This window comes from Euleptes europaea, chromosome 8 (genome assembly GCF_029931775.1).
Source record: "Euleptes europaea isolate rEulEur1 chromosome 8, rEulEur1.hap1, whole genome shotgun sequence".
NCBI lineage: Eukaryota > Metazoa > Chordata > Lepidosauria > Squamata > Sphaerodactylidae > Euleptes > Euleptes europaea.
Genome location: NC_079319.1, coordinates 24,641,046 through 24,649,208, shown reverse-complemented (window position 1 = coordinate 24,649,208; position 8,163 = coordinate 24,641,046).

Below are 8,163 nucleotides of genomic sequence, written 5' to 3'. Positions count from 1 at the left end.
AGGCTATTCCTGTCCGCGGGAGGGGGTGGATCGCCAGTCTTAGATCCTTCTGAGATAGAGATCTGCCAGGACTCATGAAGGGCCAGCCCAAATGATTTCGCAGGCCTTTTACGGCCCCCGGGCCTGGCATTCCCCACCCCTGATCTAGCATAACCTTTTATGGACTAGTGCCCACTTCATCAGAAAGCCCATGCGGTATAATGGTTAGAGTAATGTACTGGGGAAAGGAACCTAAGTTCAAATCCCCACTCAACTATTTTAAAATGTTTAATGGGTGACTTTGGCCCAGTCATACTCTCAGCCCAACCTACCACACAAGGTTGTTAGGATAACATGAAGGAATGGAGAATCATGTAAGCCCCCCTGAACTCCTTAGAAGGATGAGATAAATGTGTAATAGTGAGAAACATGTGGCAGGTCCTCACTGAGATATAAAACAGCCATTTATATGAGGTTATAAAGGGAAAAATGTGTTTCTCTACAGAAAAAGCAGGATAATGAGCAAAAATGTGTAAAGTAGATGGCTTGCCTTATCTTGGAAAAGTCTGCCAAGAGCTTAATTGTAGAGAAAGTTGTCTCCCTAGGGAAGAATCCAGTTCAGAGAGATTTTTTTGATACTCTTTGGTTTGTAGTACAAGATGCTGATGGGCAGGGTTTAACACTTTCCTGGAAGGTGCGTGGCACAACCTCTCATAGCCCATATGGTGACTTCAGCTGTAGCAGTGTTTTCGCTCCGCGTCTCCAGCATAACGTCCCATTGTTTGCATTTGGATAGAAAGATGGTATCTGCAGGCAGGAACACATCACAGTCCCCAGTCTTGTCTGACTCAAACCCCAGCTGTGCCCTCTTTAAAACAAATGACCTTCACCACACCAGCCTCTTGACAAACCCAACAAATATTTCACTGAGGAAGGGCTCTTACACAATGAAGAGCTGTTTTTTAAAAAAATCCTTACCACAAGTGCTTATTATCCAAAAGTGAGCCAACAGAGTAGGTAAACATTACTGCCCTGTTTGTGTATGAAATGAAAACAGAGACAAGGGGCCATGGCTCAAGAGGTAGAGCATCTGCTTGGCATGCAGAAGGTCCCAGGTTCAATACCTGGCATCTCCAGTTGAAAGGGACTAGGCAAAAAGATGATGTGAGAGACCTCTGCCGGAGACCCTAGAGAGGTGCTGCCAGTCGGCGTAGACAATACTGACTGTAATGGACCAAGGGTCTGATTCAATATAAGGCAGCTTCATGTGTTCAGCAGCATTATGCAGAAATCTTGCAATAAGGCCATCTTTGGCTTCTACCTCCATGCGCTACCCAGCAATCTTTGCAGTGCTGTTAGGTGGGTGTCCTTGTGCTTCCACACAACATTTTTAAAAGCCCCTATGGTGCAGTGGCTGGGGGGCATAGCAAGATCAGGAAGACTCAACTTCCAGTTCTGGCCCCATACTGCTTCAGTTTTATCCCCTGATTTCCACACACATTTTTGTGCCTTCAGTTTTCATTTTGTTCCCCTCCCTGATTTTTTTTCTGTTCTCCTGAGACCAATTTTATCCTATGTTGGTCAAACCACTCCCTCTGATCCCCCTCCACCCTGAAAGGGAAAAAAAAGGCATGTCTCTGTGAGAGAAGGGGGCTAGAGACTTACTTTTTAACAAAATGAAAGTTTGGAATTCAGAGAACCTAATCCTATTGTTACCATGCTGTAGCAATATATTGATATTTTGTGTGTGTGTGAAGTGCTGTCAAGTCGCAGCCGACTTATGGCGACCCCTTTTTGGAGTTTTCATGGCAAGAAACAGAGGTGGTTTGCCAGTGCCTTCCTCTGCACAGCAGCCCTGGTATTCCTTGGTGGTCTCCCATCCAAATACTAACCAGGACTGATCTGCTTAGCTTCTGAGATCTGACAAGATCAGGCTAGCCTGGGCCATCCAGGTCAGGGCCATTGATATTTTAGAGCCGTTAAAAAAAGGGGGTACTGTGACACCATTGATGACAGCTCCCTCTGTTGAAAATTCTGATTATTGAAGGCACGTGCAGAAGAAAATAAACTGACTCCACAACTGTGAAAACACAGAGGGAAGACAGACATTCGGAACAACTGTGTGCTCAACTCAATCTCAATGCTTGTGGATTGGCTGCCAAGAAAATCAGGAGCAAGTCAAGTGTGTGGAAAAGCCTTCAGTCATGAAGTTTACAAGATCATTCTCTTTTAGTCTAGCCTACCTCACAGGGGGGTTGTTGGGAGAGAGGAATAATTGGAACAGAGGATAATGATGCCAGCACGAGCTCCTTGAAAGACGGGCAGGACAAAAATGCAACCAACATTTTCAGCACTGGAGTGAAAGAAATGGAGAGCGAGAGCCTTCCACTAAATGGCTTATGACTGAATGCTGGTGGAGTGGGACAGGAGAGAGTCAGTGTTTCCTTGGTTTCTGTAGTAGCGTAACAGGGCTACCATAAGCTCCAGAAGTACAGCGGGGGGGGGGGGGGAGGGAACAGCTGGTGAGTAAACAGGTTAGCAATATTGGTTCTTGTAGGTTATCCGGGCTGTGTAACCGTGGTCTTGGAATTTTCTTTCCTGACGTTTCGCCAGCAACTGTGGCAGGCATCTTCAGAGTAGTAACACTGAAGGTTAGCAATAGTTAGAAAATAATAAGCTGATCATTGAGCATACAACCACCAATAAAGGGGATTTTGTACTGCAGTACTTAAGTTCCAGGTTGTAGCAGAGATTACCCTCACAGCTCAAATCAAATGTATTAATACAGTCAACTGACCAATCACATGCCAACGCATCAAAATTTCCAGAGTCAATAGTTTTGCACCGCAGAAACAGACTGCCCGTACAAATAAATGTGTAAGATCAATAAAAACCGATTAAAATTATCACCTTAAAATTGATAAAATTGTAAAATATTCTAATGATCATTCTCTTATGAAGTTCTGTGTATTTTAATAGCAACAGCGCAGAACTTGGCAGTTTGGAGAATAAGCTGAGGATCTTCTCCTAATAGGAGCTTCTTTGCCAAAAGCTCAACTGACTCTTCAGGGAATTTACCAAGCAGGGGGGGAATAAGCTTTGATCTAACTTCGTGGTAGTGTGGGCAAAATATCAGCCCATGTTCGATGGTTTCAACCCCCCACAGCTCTATCACCCCCTCTAGTTGTGCTGCATATCAAAGCAGAGGACAGTGATAAGGATAGATAGGCACCCCTCCTATCTGTAAAACCATATGTAAAGAGATAGGGTGTGGTCATTTCTTTGTTTTAAATTCCCACTCTCTTCTCTGCCCCTATAGTAGTGGGAGAACGTGCATCCTGCCTGTGGACCTTAGCAGAAGAGAAGCGGGTACAGAAGTAAACCCATATCCCCTCCTCCCCCAGGAATGAAGTCAGCTATCCTCTTTGCTTCCTCCTTTTGAGGGAGGGGAGAGAGAGAAGTCAGACTGAGCTCAGAAAACACACAGCCTCAGCAGCATAGTCTCAAAGCCCAATCCCCCCATCCTGAAGGATCCTTTTGCATTTGGAAGGGAAAGACCCTCACAGTATTGGGGAAGATCTAGCCTCTGAAAATTTAACATGTTTTCTATGCCCAGTTTACCCTTGTATAGGATTCTTTACTATTGAGTGGGAATGCTATCTGGTAATCTACCACTGAGATAATCCGATTGCCTGTTTAACACTCATGCCAGTACAGATGCAAGTCTGTCTGTGCTGCCTGGCCTTTAATAGAATGCATTAATAGAACCCCAAAGGATATTCCTGCCTGTCTGTGGACCACGGCAAGATGTGCATTGTATTAAGTCATAACACTGCAGAGACACAGCATGCAAAATGGGATACATATTTGGATACGCATCCAGTTTAGGCCTGGAGTTCCTGATACGGCAAGTGATGCCTAGAAAGAATGGACTATTTTATCTTCATGTGTGTTTAGACACTATATAGATTGTGATACATTGTAGTATTTCTTGTAGGTTTCTTGTCTATTTCATTATATATTCCATTCTTTAGCCTGTTGTTTTTGTTCATTCATTTGTGCCCCCCCCCCCGCAAGTTCCTTTCCTTTTAACCCTTCACTTCATCGCTACCCTCATGCTTTCAAGAAACTGCTTACCCCTCTACAAGGAGGCCTACGTGTGCCTGTTTCAAAACCACAATATACTATATTGTGGAAATTTTCAAGAGAAACACGCATTTACTGCACGACCATCAAAAAGAACCTCTGGGTTTTCATCCAAAGGTGCCCTTGTGTACATGGCAGACTGTTATGCAAGTTGAATGAGACTCAAGCTCAAAGATGCCATCAAATTTGCTACAGAGCCTACATACTTTGAGGCTCTTCACAAAATCTTCCATGAACACTAGCTGCTATTTCCCCTCCAGTTACGGTTCTTTCCCAAAAATCTGTCATGCAAGCCATGGATGGATCCCAGCCAGTCCAAGTGCTGCTCTTGGAACAGCTGCTTCTCATTTGAACTCTCTGCCAAGCCAGATCAGTTGGCTTAGAAGCAAGAGCCTCACTGGGACCAAACCAGGGCTCCGTCATTCTTTGCTCGCCGCAGTACTCTTGCACCCTGGCAGGGGAAGGAAACAAAGGAAGAGGGTCTGGCACAGAGGACTGCTGCAGAAGGCTATCGCCCTCTTTGCACACCACAGAACAGAAATACTGAACTGGGACTGATTTAGGGGTGCTGCCATTTCTCGCAGGGCGGCGGTGCCTTGAAACAGGACAATTCTCCCTTCTTCACTCCCAATATATTTTTCTGGTTATGAATAAGAGAGCCAGTATCATAGAACTGTGATTTCGAATTACAGTTAACTCTTCATACCTAATATATATGGGGGTGGGGAGGGGGACTGGGACAGTGGATCACCAGATAAACTAAAGCAGACCAAAATTCAAATTACATTTCAGCCATGGTTTTTTTTAAAATTCCTCAGCTGCCCTTTACAGCCAAGAAAAAATAGCCAGATAGAGATGTGATTTAAACATAACATCGGCAAGACAGAATGATTTATCTGTGCAACTGTGCATAGGCCCATAATCTAATTGCAGCTGGACTACTGGCTGTGCAAACCAGCATGGTGTAACGGACTAGCATTTGGGAGCCCCGGCCCACTCACTTTTCAGGCTTAACCTACCTCACAGGGTTGTTGTGAGGATAAGATGGAAGAAAAAACAATGTAAATTGCTTCGGGTCCCCACTGGGGGGGGGAATTGAGATAAAATTATCTAAATAGCTGTGCATGCTTAATGTTCCAAAGGAACACAAGATTCTAGGCCTGTGTAGTCAACAAGGGCATGTTTTGTTTCACCGATATAATATTTAAATCAGGCCTGAGTTCCCCACATATAATAAGTACAGTAAAGCAGGTAGAGGGAGCAGAAAAACCTACCCATTCTGGTAAGCCCCATGAAGGTCTGTACTATGAACATAACCACCGACAACGGCAGAACTGCGGAAGTATCAAAGCAGCAGATACTTTTACAGAACACATTGTAGAAAGGTGGTATTTCTCACTAGCATTTTCATTGAAGTAGACCTTCACTCAAAAACTACTTTTGGGATTACTGCACCACCCAGTGGCATGCCAACACCTGCACCCGTGCAAATGAAAGCGTCATCAACTCTGGAATCCTAAACTCAAAAAGGAGACTCCTTCTACTCTGTTCTGTGGAAACATAACATTTTATCCAGCAAAGGAAGCAATGGTTAAAAGACAGCATGTCCCACGTGCGAGGGATTAAGGTTAATGTACTAAGAAAGAGTTCAGCAGCTATTTGGAGGGCTGGATTGGCAGCTCTTGTAAAGACGAGGCTTTAGATATGTTCTTAGTCATAAGAATGACTTGCAGGATTTCTATGACTCAACCACTGTAGGCTGTAAATTAACCATGTACAATGTTTATCTGTAATTTGGAAATTAGGCAAAGACATATTTAGAACTGGGCTAAGAAAAAGCTGCTTCCCTTGGTAGGATACCATGGAAGATGCAGGCCACCTGGAGGCACTCACAGTAGGATTTTTGGTCATCCTGTTCCGTGCCCCAAAACCCCAATATAAATTTAGCATGTATCACTGGACGGTAGTGCTAACACCAAGCAACCCCGGGCAGACCTCGCCAACTGTAATGTTTCATTGTACTGAGGACTAAAGAAGCCACCCAGCAGCTTCCAGAATGAGAGGATCTTGAAGGAAAGTGAACAATTTGCTATTGGAGAGCCAGTGTGGTGTAGTGGTTAAGAGCGGTGGACTCTAATCTGGAGAATCGGGTTTGATTCCCCACTCCTCCACATGAGCAGTGGATGCTAATCTGGAGAACTGGGTTGGTTTCCCCACTCCTACACATGAAGCCACCAGGGTGACCTTGGGCTAGTCACAGCTCTTAAGAGCTCTCTCAGACCCACCTATCTCACAGGGTGTCTGTTGTGGGGAGGGGAAGGAGACTGTAAGTTGGTTTGGTTCTTCCTTAAGTGGTGGAGAAAGTCAGCATATAAAAACCAACTCTTCTTCTATCACAGGGCTCAAGCTTTAAATTTATAGATTAGAAAGGTATTAAGGGACACGTACCCAAGCCTCAAACAAAAAGCAACCTCCTGGAGGTTGCAATAGTGAACAGAGTGCTGTGGAACCTTACTACTGCTCTTTAGCTACCAGTTGCTTTAGCGCTAAGTTCCATGAGATCATCAAGAAATATTTGAAATAAGAGGTTAAAGGTGAATTTCTGTCCCTTTGAAAACCTAATGACAATGTATTTCCTCTAGCTGTAAACCATATCCTCCTGAAATGAGTTCAATACACATTTGCTATACTGTCTGTCATACAAATTTACACTGTGTTGGGGCAAATCACATAATGCCTGCCTTTTTGTCTTACAAAAGCTATAGTTTGTATTTGGGCACTAAGGGCTAATCAATATAATTATGCAGAAATGTACCAGCAATTGAAGGCAGGGCAGACACACTTGCTGCTTACGGTGAACTTTCTGGGTGCATGAGCAGGATTGCACTTTTACCATGTTACTGCTGACCCATGTTCAGGGAAATGTGGAACTGCATTCTGAAAAGACAGAAGTCAGTTTTTAACATGCCCAAATTGTAGAATGCTGGTATCAGCTCTTGCAGGAGCTAAGGAGCAATACAGACTGTGTTATTTTTTAAAAAAAAATGGTTTTAGAGTTGCAGCTCATGTACTCAACTGCTGTCCTCTCCTGCCAGTTCTGCTTTCCATCAGTAGCTCTATGACAACTGCTCCACACAAGAAATCCCACACATACTGTTCGGTTGCTGATCATTGCCAACAAATCTGGTTAAATATCTCTGCTACTTTTTATGCAGCCTTTAAGTCTGCTGCGAATACACAAAAAAATATTTTGAGCTGCAAGCTCCGCACTTTTAAAACACACTTTTTGGTAAGAACTGTGGCCTTGAAATAGGATGAAGTCAAGCTTTGTATTATTAACTCCAGCAAACCTGCACCTCAAAAGCAACAGTACACAAGTACAGCGTGGTGTAGTGGTTAACAGCGGTTGTTTGGAGAGGTGCAGTCTGATCTAGAGAACCGGGTTTGATTTCCCACTCCTCCACGAGTGGTGGATGCTAATCTGATGAACTGGATTTGTTTCCCCACTCCTACACATGAAGCCATGAACTGGATTTGTTTCCCCACTCCTACACATGAAGCCAGCTGGGTGACCTTGGGCAAGTCACACTCTCAGCCCCACCTACCTCACAGGGTGTCTGTTGTGGGGAGGGGAAGGGAATGTGATTGTAAGCCAGTTTGATTCTCCCTTAAGTGGCAGAGAAAGTCAGTATATAAAAACCAACTCTTCTTCTTCACACCCTTTAGCCTGCATCTTATTTCCATCCCAAAGGCAGAAGTGGATCACTCCTTCCTTAGCAAACCTTTTTGATACCCTACGGGAATGGAGGACTGTCAGACAAAAAGTCAGAAGGCTGAGGTTACAAGTAGAATTAGCAAGATTGCCCTCCTCCCTTGTGTGAGTAAAATGCAAACCTTTATATTTGCACATTTCAGCCATTAATGCTGATTCACTTAAGCCCAATGAGCATGTATATACCAAGTTTATAAAATGCTGCCAAGAATTTGAAGTCTGAAAGATAAAATCCAGATGTCCGTGCTTCCAGATACTCCATTAAC